The sequence below is a fragment of the Pygocentrus nattereri genome, chromosome 25 (genome assembly GCF_015220715.1).
Source record: "Pygocentrus nattereri isolate fPygNat1 chromosome 25, fPygNat1.pri, whole genome shotgun sequence".
In the NCBI taxonomy this organism is placed as follows: domain Eukaryota; kingdom Metazoa; phylum Chordata; class Actinopteri; order Characiformes; family Serrasalmidae; genus Pygocentrus; species Pygocentrus nattereri.
In genome coordinates, this window is record NC_051235.1 from 7,676,901 (window position 1) to 7,692,425 (window position 15,525).

At 41.0% G+C, this 15,525-nt stretch overlaps 1 protein-coding gene across 2 annotated transcripts in view; it reads right to left on the reverse strand.

Annotated features, from left to right (window-relative positions):
- rrbp1b (ribosome binding protein 1b) overlaps positions 1-845 on the reverse strand; it is a 30,623-nt gene extending 29,778 nt beyond the window's left edge. For both annotated transcript variants that reach the window (XM_037534524.1, XM_037534523.1), the window contains exon 1: positions 322-845. The gene's annotated coding sequence lies outside the window, so the exon portion shown is untranslated. The remainder of the gene's footprint in view (positions 1-321) is intronic.
- Between the last annotated feature and the right edge of the window lie 14,680 nt (positions 846-15,525).

Below are 15,525 nucleotides of genomic sequence, written 5' to 3' on the forward strand. Positions count from 1 at the left end.
GCACGAGCGAAACGGAGCTCGACCCGAAAATTCTCAGTTAGACTCCGCAAATAAGACCTGGTTCATTCAAAGCAGGGAGGTTCGGTTTGGAGAAGAGGGGAAAAAGCTGGCTTCGCTTTTCTTCTCAGTCAGAGAAAGTTTACACAAAAAACGGTCAAACGTCCCGAAACCGAACAGCTTCCGACGCTTTTAAACGCCTTTCCGAAGGAACTGGGAAAAGGCAGCGGCTCTGAAACACCCCTGAACCCCTCAATCCGCCTTTAGCCTGAATGTTTGCTCGCAAAGAAAGACGTTTAAACGGAGGAAAAACGGGAGACTTACCAGACACTTCCAGCCAGTGATTCGGACTCGCCGCTGACTGTGGAGTCGTGGCACTTTCTGTGAGCTGGCGCAGCGCCCGCCTCCCGGCCGAACTCGAGGAGAGTCAGAGAGCGCTGATTGGACGCAGAGCCGTCAATCGCAGCCGCGCGGACCAATCGCGTTAAAGGAAGTCCGCGAAGAGGAAAAAAAGGCTCAATGAATGGGGTTTGTAGTCCAATTTCGCACAGCGCTGGAATGTGCGCAGGAATAAGCCCCAGAAGGAAGCTGAGAACCGTTAGTACACGTTTCAGAGGTTTCTGAAGAGCGTTTAAAGCCCGGAGTGTGCTGGTGACGTGTTTCTTGACTGCGTCTGTGCCTCAGGGCTGCGTTTCAGTTTCACGTGATTTGCCTAGGCTGCTGATTAGTTTGAGATAAAGACGCCGCCAAGACGCCTTTACGTTCAGCACAAAGCGTGGGGGAAGATACTCGGCGGTTACGTTAACCAGAGTTACGGTTACCGAGCTCTTTACAGGGGCAAACTTCACAGAGAGCGAGCGCTAAAGACTCGTCATCACTTTTAGGGGTCAGGGTCGTTGCCCCCACCCCCTCCCTCTGCTTTCCTAAAGTCTCTCTCTCTCTCTCTCTCTCTCTCTCTCTCTCTCTCTCTCACTCTCTCTCACTCTCTCTCACTCACTCACTACAACAACACTGAAGCTGTTCCACACAATGACGACCATACATATACGCACATTTAGGTCTGTTGACTAAAATAATGAATCGTGATTAATCGCAGTTTTGTGCAGTTAATCGCGATTAATCATACTTTTCTACTCAAATTTGACCCTTAAGACTGATTTTTTTTCGCATTCCAAATGTGAAGTGCATTTTCTTCCAGCTATACTAGTGGACACCCCATTTCCCTTCTAAAATTCAGTAACATTTTTCTGTCGTACGAATGAAGGGTTCACTCCCATGATTTACCCAGAGTGGACACAGTTGTCAGTTTTCATCAGCAACGTCCACTGAGAGTAACAGAGGTTGCATGGTTACAACCATCGAGTGTATGTATTATGTCATATATACAAATATTGGCTCTGACTCCTTCGTGACTAGCCTCTCGCTCTCGTTCATACAGCTCAGTGGATTCTTGTTACAGTGAAGGCACTGTAGTTTCCACCTTGCTTTTGTTGGTTTGCTGCTCATTGATTTATCCATAGTGTAGTCTGTTCATGGTGTCCTCCAGTGATATTGTTACTGGGATTGCCAGCGTCAGTACTGTGTTTAACTTGTAAATGATATTGCAGGCTTGGCTTATTTGAGTGATAAACAAATTCACCACTGCAGTAGCTAGAAATAACTTATGTAGAGGGTCATCAGTGGAATGTCCAATTTTGAATCTTTATTTAACCCATAATGTATACACACACACACACAGCATTCAGACCCTTCCACTTTTTTATATTGTTATGTTGTGGCCCTGTGCTAAAATAAAAATTATGACAAAGTGAAAACTCTTTTACAAATTTTTGCTAATTTATTAAAAAGGAAAAACTCAAATATTGCATTGACATAAGTATTTAGACCCTTAGAGTTCTGTACTTAGTTGGAGCACCTTTGGCAGTGATTACAGCCTCCAGCCTTCTTGGATATAATGCCACAAGGTTGGCACACCTGCATTTGGGAATTGTCTGCAAATTCTCTCAAGCTTTTCCTGGTTGAATGCAGATTGTCGGTGGACAGCCATCTTCAGGTCTCTCCAGAGATGTTCCACTGTGTTCAAGTCAGGGTTCTGGCTGAGCCACTCAAAGATATTCACAGTGTTGTCTCTAAGCCACTCCTGTGTTGTTTTGGCTATGTGTTTAGAGTCATTGTCTTGTTGGAAGGTGAACCTTCGGCCCAGACTGAGGTCCCGAGCGCTCTAGATCAGGTTTTCATTAAGAATATCTCTGCACTTTGCTTCATTCAGCTTTCCCTCAACCCTGACCAGTCTCACTGTCCCAGCTGTTGAAAAAAAAATAATAACATGATGCTGCCACCACCATGCTTCACTGTAGGGATGGTATTGGACAGGTGATTAGCCTTGCCTGGTTTCCTCCAGACATAACGCTTAGAATTGAGACTAAAAAACTCTCAGTCTGACTTCAGGTGGGCTTTCATGTGTCTTTTACTGAGGAGAGGCTTCTGCCTGGCCACTCTTCCCAGATTGGTGGAGTGCTGCACGGATGGTTGACCTTCTGGAAGTTCCACCTATCTGCACACAGGAACTTTGGAGCTCAACCAGAGTGACCATTGGGATCTTGGTCACCTCTCTTACCCTCTAGGCCCCTCTCCCCCCGATTATTTAGTTTGGTGGGGTGGCCAGCTCTAGAAAGAGTCATGGTTGTTCCAAAACTCTTCCATTTAAGATTTATGGAGGCTTCTGTGCTCTTGGGAACTTTCAGTGCAGCAGAACATTTTTCTCCAGATCTGTGCCTTCATACAATCCTGTCTCTAAGCTCTACAGGCAGTTCTTTCCTCTTCATGGCTTGGTGTTTTGCTCTGATATGCATTATCAGCGCTGAGACCTTATATAGACTGGTGTGTGTCTTTCCATATCTTGTCCCATCCACTGAATCTACCATAGGTGGACTCCAGTCAGGGTGCAGAAATATCTTAAGGGTAATCAAGAGAAATGGGAGGCCCCTAGAGCTAAATTTCAAGTGTCATAGTAAAGGGTCTGAATACTTAAGTCCATGCAACATTTTAGTTTTTCCTTTTTAATAAATTTGCAAAAAATTCTCCTTATGGGGTATTGAGTGCAGATCGATGGAGGGAAAGTAAACAAAATGTGAAAAAGGTCTGAAGACTTTCCGAATGCATTGTATATAAACCTACTAACTGTCAACTGGTCTGAGGATCTTGTTTGAGCCTGGGTTGCTCATCGGGGCTCGGACCTGGATTTTCTTTTATTTTCTTTCTGTAATACTGATTGTTCTGTAAAGCCGCTTTGTGACAACATCTGTTGGAAAAAGCATTATATAAATAAATTTCGCTTGCTTGCTTTTGCAATAAGTTAGATTATTGCTTCACCCCATCACAGATCTCCAGCCGTAGCTGTGTGATTAGCACACTGTTGTCTTTTAAGCACTAGTATTTTCACCAGTGTCCTAGGCAAGTGGTAATCAAGATCCATTAACATGAAAGGTCCAGGCCAAGTGAAACAACTAAATAAAGAAAACCATTTTTTTTAATTGCATGATAGGACTAGAAGAATATAGAATTAACAACCATTTGTCACTGTGTTATTAGACCTCTGCATTTAACCCATCTGTGCAGTGAAACACCCACATACACGTACGCTAGTGAACACACACACTAGGGGGCAGTGAGCACACTTGCCCAGAGCAGTGGGCAACCCTATCCACAGCGCCTGGGGAGCAATTGGGGGTTAGGTGCCTTGCTCAAGGGCTCTTCAGTCATGGACTATCAGACAAGGGGATTGAACCGGCAACCTTCTGGTCACAGGGCTGGTTCTGTAACCTCCAGCGTAATCTTCACTTATTTGGATTCCATCCTAAACCTACTTTCCACAGACAAGGGGAATGTTTTAAGCACAGTTAAATCGGCTGATCTGAAATCCTGCTCAAGCAGTTAAAAGGTTTGATATTCTACTCTGTCCAGCTGAGTGTGTGTGTGATTTGCTGCATGTGGGTCCATGTTTGGAAAGGTTGTGCCCATGTTTGTAGAAAATAACATTAAACCCACGTCTGCTTCCTACTGGGGAAAATTACCGTCAGGGCAGTTCAGGTGTTATTTTTTGGCGGGTTGCGTCATGTTGCAAATCTCTGTTGACATATTTAAATTAAGTGAACGCACGGCCACATTTTGCATTGCTCAAGTGGTGAAAGACGTCAGTAATCTTTGTTTATGAATCGGCAAACGTGTTACCGCTATGCTGTTATGCTATGCGCTTAATGTTTTACAACTCTGGCCCATTGAGTTCACTTCTCTTCAGAAGTCAAAAATGTCATCTGACCAGGGGTGCCAAAACATTTGCATATAACTGTATATATACCAGAGCCCTGGAGACATCACCCACCCACACACACACACACACACACACACACTCACAAGGGTTTGTTTGCTTCCTGAACGTTTGACAAACATGGTTTAGCAAGAGGTGACAGTAACTACAGGAACCTCTGCAGGTTAATGATCCCTGACTACTGTTTCACTTTCACAAGAAAGAGAGTGAATGAGTGCGAGTGAATGAGTGACAGTCAATAACTGAATGAGTGCGAGTGAATGAGTGACAGTCAATGACTGAATGAGTGAGAGTGAATGAGTGTAAATGAATGAATGAGGGTGAATGGGTGAGAATGAATGAGAGTGAATGAGTGAGATTAAGAGTGAAAGTAAATGAGTGAATGAGTGAGAATAAGTGAGATTGAATTAAGGTAAATACATGTGTGAATGAGTGAGAGTGAATGAGAGTGAAAGTAAAGGAATAAAAGGTATGAGTGAATAAGTGACAGAGTGAATCAGAGTAAATTCAGATGATTTACTCCAAAAATGACTAAACATTTCATGACACACACACACACACACACACACACACACACACACACACACACATCTTCTAAACTGCTTCTCCTTCTGGGTGGCAGGAGGTGCTGGAGCCTATCCCAGCGGTCATCGGGCAGAAGGCAGAATACACCCTGGACCAGTCCATCGCCAGTCCATTGAAGGGCAAGAACTTCATGACAACAATTTTAAACGTATCTATCCGTGGAAAACTTCTGAGTTGTTGTATCAGGCTTGTCAAATGTAGCACCTGTATCCCTCAACAGATTTCTACAATTCAACAACATATTTCTACCATGTATCAGAATTCTATGATTCATCAACAGATTTCTACCATTTATCAGAATTCTGTGATTCACCAACAGAGTTCTACCATTTTTCAGAATTCTATGATTCAACAACAGAATTCTATCATTTATCAGAATTCTATGATTCGTCAACAAAAGTCTCCAATTACTAGAATTCTCTATCAACAGAATTCTACGATTCATTAAAATTGTACACTGACAATCAACAGAATTCTATGAATCACCAACAGAATTCTACAGTTCATTACAATTCAACCGAATTTTACCATTTATCAGACTTCTACAATTCATCAACAAAATTCTATAATTCATTGGAATACTATATCAACAGAATTCAACAGTTCACAACTTGTCAACAGAATTCTACAATTAGTCAAAAGAATTCTGTACGTCAACAAAATGATATAATTCATCAACAGAATTCAAAACAAAAATTACAAAAGTACTCTCTTAAAAGAGCTGGTTCTTCAGGGGTTCTTTAATAAAGAAAATAGTTCTATATAGAACCATAAACACTTCATGAACCCTTTGCATGACTACAGGATTCTTTGCATCATCAAGTTCTCCAGAGTGATAGAGAATGTACTGTACATGGTTCTATACAGAACCTTTTTGAATTGTATATAGCACCAAAATAGGCTTCTTCTATTGTTATGATATCAAGCCTGTAACAATAGAAGAACTCTTTGTGGTGCTATATTGAACCCTTCTGACAAAGCTTCTATATAAAACCATATAACACACTCCATCATTCTGAACCCATGCAAAGGGTTCTTTGAGTGTTCATTATTCAATATAGAATAGATATTTTCTTTACTAAAGAACCCCTGCAGAACCATCTTTTAGTGTGTAGCATGTTCTTGTGCAACACAGTGGTGTTAAGAAACAGTTTAGCTGAGCTAAAAACACAAGCACTGATAGAATTCATCTGTTTTGATCACTGACAGTGTTTTTCATGAAAGATGATCATTTCAAAATACTGCTTAGAACACATTAAGCTCCAGTTCTGGCGGCTAAAACACTGCATTTCAGCATGCGAGCCGCTACCTCATTAAACAAACTTGATTCAGCTCATCAGCTAATTAGCAAGGCCTTCATGACCTGAATTCAGAGGACTAGATGAGGGTAAACGCTGAACTCCACAGCACTTTGGCCTGGTAGGTCCCCAGTTTGACATGCTTGGCTTCGCACATTCATTTTTTGACTTTTTGGTACCGTTGAAATGGCTACACACTTAATTACAAGTGATTTAACTTGCCTGAGTAAGAATGAATTAAAGTGAGAGTGGCTCAGCAGTGAATATGAAAGTGAGTGAATGGATGAAGTATTGTGTGTCAGTTTCAGGGTGAATGGGTGAGACTGAATTAGAGTGACAGTCGAGGTAAAGAGTTGAATGAATGAGTGAGTGAGCGAGTGAAGGGCTAAGTGTAGAAGAAAGCTGCCTGCAATAAAAACTCAAGGAAACACACACACACACACACACACACACACACACACACACACACACACACACACACATACAGAAGCTGGGAGTGATTACTGAGCTTTGGGTTGGGAACACACACTTCCTGGCATTAGAGGCCTATGAATACTAAAAGGCAAAATATGAAGAAGGCAAAGACTATTTGTGTGCATGTGTTCCATATTTCTGAAACAAAACCTGGAACCCAACTGAATACAAAAGAGGACCTCGAACCAGCAGACGTGTGTGTGTGTGTGTGTGTGTGTGTCATGAAATGTTTAGTCAAAAATATCAAATATATCATTTTGACTCTGCTGAATCTCATTCATATGCTGCTATTTATATTATGTGTATAGACACTACCAATAATCCAATCGTTATCGGATTTTGGTATCTGATCATTCACGGAGACATATGAATACTCCAGTTTTTTTAGATTGGAGTAAGGCCTAGAAATCTGATTAAGAAATCCAATAAAGGGGGCTGGATTATAGCTTAGTAATCAGGCCTGTCAGACCATGTGCACCCTTACTCTGATTTCTTTCATTTTTCTTAGTCTGTGCATGTGACAATTCTTAATTTTCAGACTATATATTTTCAGAACTTATACTGACACTAAAGAATGCCTCCTCCTGTAAAACTGTTTTGGTTCATAAACCACACAACTTATTTAATGAAGTTTCTGTCATGATTGGCCCCTCCCAGTCCTGTCCATGTGTTCATGTTGTGTTTTGGTCTAGTCCATGTGCTTTTTGTTTTGATCCCCTGTCCGGCCCCTTGTTTTGTGACCCCGCCCCGATTGTTCCCACCTGTTTTGCACCTGTCCCTCGTTATCCTTGTTCATGTTTAAGTCCTGTGGTTGCCCCTTGCGTTTGCTGGTCTTTTTTAGGATGTTGTTTGATATGTTTGATCGTGTTTGATGTTTGTTGGATGTACTGTTTGAAGTCTATGTACTGTTTGAAGAGTTTTGTTTACTTCTGGTCTGTTTGGAGTTCTGTGTTCATTTCGTCATGTTGGTCCCTCCTGCTCTCCGTATTGGCCATTTGAACCTGGATAAAGTGTAACCTATTTCATGCAGTTAAACAGATTCAAGTATACGGCACTTTTAGTCATATTCTTGTATTCCAGTAGCAATATTACCTGTGAATTCTGACAGCAATTGTAGATATTTCTCAAGATTTACCATGAAGACCGTTTTTATACCATGAAAAAAAAATGATTGTACATGTTTTTTTCAATCACTGAGTTGTGTAAAAGGGTTCTATGCAGCACAAAAAGGGTTTTTCAACTGCAACAAGCTTGGAATCATAACAAAAGAAGAACACTTTTTAGTAGTATATAGAACACTTTTCAGAAAGATTCGATACAGAACCATCTATAGCACATACAGCACAGAACGCTTGAACGCTCCTGTGATGCTGGCGAAGCCCTGGGACCGACTGCCATTCATTGGCAGTTATGATTGTTTACCTCTGGATGAGCCATGTGAAGCTCTGTTCTTTTGCGCATGCGAGTCAGTTTAGGAGCTGATCTGTTCAGACTGATGTCACATACAGATCACATTTAAAAGATAATGTGAACAGCCAAATAAATAAATGGGATTTGGTGAGAAAATCAGATTTGAGCCACGTTTACCTGCCGTGTGAAATGTTCTATGAGTGCATTTTCCCCTCTACCACCCATTCAGCTCATATACTATTAATACAATACACATTATGTGATAGTCAATCGAAATGTGTGAGAGGACGAGGATCATAATAAAACTGTTAGGAAGCAGGGAACGAAATAAACTGTTGTGAAACTATAATACCTGTTGTCTCCTATGATGATGTTTTGTGCGGTTGGGGAGATAAATCAGTCAACGGTGAGAACATTATGCAATATGGTCAATGTACACATCAATATACAACCAGAAAGAATTCCATCTATGCCATTTAACCTCTCTCGCTCTTTTTCTTTTGCATAGTCAATACAATTGTCAAACTTTGCATAAAATTTATATAGATTTTTGTGCTAATAAGAACATTAAGATTTGTGTATTATTTTATACATATAATGCGGCTCAAAGTGCTTCACAGAAGTTTAAAAGACAAAAAGACAATAATATTATGTAAAAAAACCTAAAATTATACAAGAACATAAAAGTAGTAAGAATGTAAGTGTAAGAAACACAAAACAATAAAGTAATTAGGCAAAAATGGTAAAAATGTGATGGATTTACTTGCAATAAAAGTAAAATCAGCAACAACCAAGTAAAAAAAGAAATGCATTTTGTGAAATGCTACAAATACCAATGAAAGTCCTATGACTGATGAGGTGTCTCCATTTTCGTGCCTGGCTGTAGCTTTAACCAAGACAGAAGGCAGCAGATATCAGTTTGCTAATGCAGCAATGGAAACAAAATGAAATCTTTATCGCATTAAATAAATGAAAAAACACATAACAGTGACATTCTTTGTCAGCATATTTTGTCTCCACTCTCTAACGATGTGAAATACAGGCCTAAATTCCCATAAATTAAACAAAACAGTAACAGAAGAAGGCCAACATTAGAGATGTCCCTGTAAACTCCCCTCATAATTCTCAGGATTTCTCTGTCTCTCTGTCTCTTTTTCTCCTGCTCTTGGTCTGTCTCTGCTTCTCTCTCTAGCAGGGCTTTCTGTGCTGTAAAACACTTTGTTTCACAGATAAACATCAAGCTTTTCTAAATTTGATCAGGTGTGTTAAAGATGCATATCCACACAATGAGGACAATTGATTACATCGACCTCCCCCACCCCCCAACACAGACCCCCCTCCTCATACACCCAAAACAAATGCATCTCTGACCCCCAGCTGTCTTGTTGTAGATGTGCTGAAGTTTGAGGAATTAACACCAATATGAAAAGGTAAAGCAAAGAGACAAGACAAAACAGGAGAGAAGAGAAGAGAAGAGAAGTTAGTGAAGAGAAGAGAAGAGAAGAGAAGACCTGGAGAACAGCAAGGGGCCTGTGTGTTGTGAACTGGGTTGGACTGTCTTTGGGGCCCTAACAACTTGGTTGGGGACAACTGACTTAAAATACCCTTACATCACACTAGTAACATGTTAGCTACCACCTGGGATACCATAGCAATGCCCTTGCAAAACCTTGGTAACCACCTGGGACACCATAGCAACGCTCTAGCAAAACCTTAACAGCCACCTGGGACACCACAGAAATGCCATAGCAAAAGCTTACCAACCACCTGGGATACCACAGCAATGTCCTATCAACACCTTAGCAACCACCTGGGACACTATAGCAAAGCCCTAGCAAAACCTTAGCAACCACCTGGGACACCACAGCAATGTCCTATCAACACCTTAGCAACCACCTGGGACACTATAGCAAAGCCCTAGCAAAACCTTAGCAACCACCTGGGACACCACAACAATGGCCTAGCAACATATTAGCAACCACCTAGGATGCAATAGCAATGGCCTAGCAACACCATAGCAACCGCTACAGATGAAATGGCAATAGCTTTGTCAAGCTAGCTCAAGTTCACAGACTTTCTTCTTCTAGTTTACTTATTTTAATATTGTTTTTCTTAATTTTCTTAATCTCTTTTCTTTTTCAAAGACCAGTTCTGTTATGTAAACCATACACATTTCCATTGCAATATATTTCATCAACATTACTGAAGAATAAAAATCACTTACAGTTCAACTGGGAAACCTCCATGACATGGTTAAAGACATCGTAACCAGCCAGCTGAATGGGATAAAAAGAGGTTGAAAAATGTAAAATGACTTATAGCCTTGTGGTACACTAATCCATAAAAAACATCCCAAATGGACCTAAATAAACAAGGAATCCAAGAAAAATGTAGGTCGTAAGCCCAAACTCTGGGAAATGAAATGCTGAGTGTGAAAAGTTCTGAATTGTCAGTACCTTATATGAGTTTTACTGGAAACTCCTTTTTCATCTATTTAGAAATGAATCAATTAATTATTAAACATTTAGGCGGAGTACAGAAAATATATTATGTGTAATTTCTGTAATTAATATTGTGGTACAAAAGGCCACTTCCTTGTACACCATTTACCATTTACTACAATCTCTTCAAGAATCTTCAGAGATACCAAAGGCTGGCAGGTCAAAGGGTCAGAGGGTCAGAGTCAAGGGCCTAAAGGTCCAAACAATATCCCTCATTCATTTTCAGGGTGTAAATATTCACCTAGTGGGAGACCACCCACAAGCATATACATCTACATATACACACAGACAAAAGGCATATGCTCTAATCAGTGTTCCTCACCAAGTCCAGCTCACGGTTGTAAGAGAAAGACCAGAGAGAAAGGAGGGGGAAAAAAGGGGGAGAGAGAGTTTGGCACATGTAAATGTATATTTGACCAGCTGTGACAGGACTGTTCCACTACTTTCCTCTCATGAAAAAGTCCTAGCATAACGTCCCATTATTAAACATTACCTAAACCTACAGGAAAGGAAGCCCCTGTGGTTCCCCCACGGATCTGTTTAGACTGAGGACATCATGGAGAAATGTTCCCATTCTTTTTTTCACACAGCAAGAAAAAACACTGGCTGAGTATTCTAACAGACACACACTCCTCATACATTAACCCTCTAGTCTGATAAAGCCAGCAAGTCCCCTTCTAGAGGTCTGCCCTCCTACGGATTCCAGTGAGACCTGCTACAATATCCTGCGGCGCAGGACTACTTTTCAGTGATGTGCATGGGAGCGGGCAGGAAACTAGCCCACTGCCGGCGGGAGCGGGATGGAGCACACATGAAGAGAAATCCAAATTAATGAATAAAGTTGAATGATCAATAAATAATATTTATAAAGAATGATAATAGTAAAACAGTTCAAATGAAGCCATTCTAAAGAGCTGCAAATGATCACGTGAACAACACACAAATTCTCATAGGTTACTAAGATGGCGAAGCCTTCAGTCCGACGGCCACAGTTCTGCCCGTTCTGTGGTTTAAAAGTATTCACTCAGCCATGCAAATTATTGAATTCAGGTGTTCTAATCACTTGCACGGCCACAGGTGTATAACCCCAAGCACCTAGCCCTGCAGACTGCTTCTACAAACATTAGTGAAAAAATGGGTCGCTCTCAGTAGCTCGGTGAATTCCAGCGTGGTACCATGTGTCACATCTGCCGCCTGCCATTCCCCTCCACAGGAGGTCGCAGTCTCCAGAACACTAGATATGTCTTGATCCTTTGACCTTTTTATGTTGGCCATTTTGTATATATATGTTCTTTGCAAAGTCTTGTTTGGTGTTTCAACAATTCTGAGCGTTTATGTTTCTGATATGGTTTTCTGGTGTTTTGACCTTGCTTTTTGGTTTGTTATTGACTACTCTTTTGGATTTGCCCCCTTTGAATTTCTCTGCTTTCCGTGGCCTGCTTTTCTGGATTTCTGACCCTCTGCTTGTTATTACCTACTTTGCACCTGGAATTAAACTTGCACTTGACTCCTGCCCCTTGTGTGAAGCAGTTCATGACACCATGAGAGGACACCACCTGTGCAAGTCCGGTCATGAAATTTCCTCGCTACTAAATATTCCACAGTCAACTGTCAGTGGGATTATAACAAAGTGGAAGTGATTGGGAACGACAGCAACTCAGCCACGAAGTTGTAGGCCATGTAAAATGACAGAGCGGGGTCGTAGTCGGGGGCATAGTGCGCAGATGTCGCAGAGTCAATCACTACAGACCTCCAAACATCATGTGGCCTTCAGATTAGGTCAAGAACAGTGTAGAGAGCTTCATGGAATGGGTTTCCATGGCCGAGCAACTGCATCCAAGCCTTACATCACCAAGCACAATGCAAAGCGTCGAATGCAGTGGTGTAAAGCGCCACCACTGGACTCTAGAGCAGTGGAGATGTGTTGTCTGGAATGATGAATCATGCTTTTCCATCTGGCAATTCAATGGATGAGACTGGGTTTGGTGGTTGCCAGGAGACGGTACTTGTCTGACTGCATTGTGCCAAGTGTAAAGTTTGGTGGAGGGGGGATTATGGTGTGGAGATGTTTTTCAGGAGTTGGGCTCGGCCCCTTTTTCCAGTGAAAGGTACTCTCAATGCTTCAGCGAAACAAGAGATTTTGGACAATTTCATGCACCCAACTTTGTGGGAACAGTTTGGGGACGGCCCCTCCCTGTTCCAACATCACTGCACACCAGTGCACAAAGCAGGTCCATAAAGACTTGGATGAGCGAGTTTGGAAGAACTTGACTGGCCTGCACAGAGTCCTGACCTCAACCCGATAGAACACCTTTGGGATGAATTAGAGCGGAGACTGCGAGCCAGGCCTTCTCATCCAACATCAGTACCTGACCTCACAAATATGCTTCTGGAAGAACGGTCAGAAATTCCCATAAACACAGTCCTAAACCTTGTGGAAAGCCCTCACAGAAAAGTTAAAGCTGTTATAGCTGCAAAGGGTGGGCTGACATCATATTAAACCCTATGAATTAAGAATGATATCTCACTCAATTTCACATGCTTGTGAAGGTAGATGAGCGAATACTTTTATAGTGTACCTTCACAGTGAGACTAATGGTCATGACTGTTGTGTCATTATAGCAGAGAATCATGTATTTATGAATACATTATGTCGGATACTGGATGTCAGTTAATCTTGATGCAACTGCGCGGGACAAAACGTTTTGGTTGCAGGCAGGAGCAGGACAAATGATACCGATTTTCTGCGGGAGCGGCTACAGAATGGAATCTTGCAGGAGCAGGCGGGAGCGGGACTGAAAAGACAGTCCTGCGCAGACCTCTACTCTTTCCTTCTCCTCAGTGTACACAATACACATGTTGTTATGTATCACAAGACAATACATGCAGTGAACTGAATACAGTTAAATTTCATGCTATTAAATACATGATATCGGGAATGGTGGTGCTGTTTGACACAATCCATGACATCCCTAAAAAATTTAGCCAGAAACGTTAAAAATGTTCTCAGAATTGTTAAGAAGTAGTTTGGTTAGCCTACCATGGACAAAGCTGAAGTTAGTTTCTTATTCACCAGCTTCTTACCACAATTTAACATGTAGTATTTGTCTTGGACTTTTGTTTATATTATTTTGTCTTCATTTTATGTTTTTTCATATTGTGCAACATTCTGAGACATTTATAAACACTCTCTTCACTCTATTTACTGTAAAATGCAAAAAAAACCAAACAAACAAAAAAAAAACAACTGTTGATGCTGCTTTATACAGATGTGTTCTTCTGAAGGCTGTGTGATTCTGAAGGCTTACCGTTACTGGTCATGCGTTCTTGTGTTTTCATTATTCATACCTACATACCAGTAGGCTGAGGCAAGTGTGTTGCTGATGGGGATGGTGTGTACATGGTTTACAGACAGACATGAGAAGACTGAAAGCAGAAGAGAGCAGATTAAGAAGGACCTGGATTAGTCTCAGGACCAGGCAACATACTTCAGAGATCTTTCAAATTTATTTTTCTTTATTGACATTTTATACCACATAAGAAAATATTGTGCTTAGGGTTAGCTCTTATCTCCACCAGCATGACCCCTTAACTACCACACCTCTTACCTGCAACCAGAGATCCTCGTTTGGGCTTTTCGCAAACCGATGCCCTTCCTTCCAAAATCCAGAAGCAGGCCTCAGAAGCCTGGAAATCAAAAATACAATACATATGAAAAGCCATTTGTTGTGGTACCTTGCTGTAGGAGAGGCTGATGAGAGAGGAACACAAAGTCCTGGGTTTTCTGAGATAATGTTCTGGCCACACAAGCATTATGCTATATAAAACCTATCATCTACTGTGTGCACAATGGCCACTTAATTTGGTCCCCTTTGTAAATTCAATTATGTAAATACAACAAATCTGTCTCATATGCCATGTAAATATGCAAATAGATACTTTTATTTTATAGCTCCTGTACTTTAACTTATGTCTAGAATTATCTATCTATCTATCTATTTTCCATATTTCTCCATTTTATCAGATCTACTTACCACACAAATATTCACTTCTGGGAAAAGTCAGAGACCACCCTTCATTAATTTAATTTCCAGTCAGAATGTCTATTAAGTCCAAGTGATTTATTCTGAGGGTAGATTTATGGTAATCCACTTGAATAAGTTAAGAAAATATTAAAGAAAAATAGGTTAAAAAAACCAGAATTTTCAAAAAGCGAAATTCAAAAAATTATTTATAGAGAAAACGGGACTCCTAACAACCACCCGCAGGACCTGGTAGACCACAAAAACTGTCACCATCAGATAAACAGTGCTTAAAGCGTTCATCTTTGAAAGAGAGGAGAAAACTAAGTTTCACTAAGTTCCTGAAGTAAAAAAACCTGTTTCTGTCCATCCTTCCATTGTGAGAAGACAGCTCAGTGCTGTGGGTCTGAAAGGATGTGTAGCTGTCAAGAAGCCTCACTGAGAAAAGGACAAAAACGAGAACATTTGCAAATCAAATGAAGAAACTGATGTTCTCAGAACAATGGACCACCCCAGAGTCCAAACCTCAGCATCACTGAATGTGTTTTTGATTACTTGGATCATGAGAAGGAGGCAATTAAACCAGCTTCTGGATGGAACTTTGGAAGTGTGGAGAAACATCTTGCAGACTCAAAAACTAAAAGTAAGTCTGACACAAAGAATGGAAGCTGTGATAAAGGCCAGGTATGGACACAGTAAATTTAAGTAAAAATAACTATTATATTCAGTTGATGCTTCTGTGTAAAGTGTTAAACTAATAGGGGAGAGTCTGTTGCAATGGTATTTCAAGTGGTTGCTAGGGTGCTGTTAGTATACGTGGATGTGTCCAAAAACATCTGGATACCAAGGTGTGTACTGACCGTGGTGGAATGAGGACTTATACTGTTCTAATTATATATTTAAGAGACTAT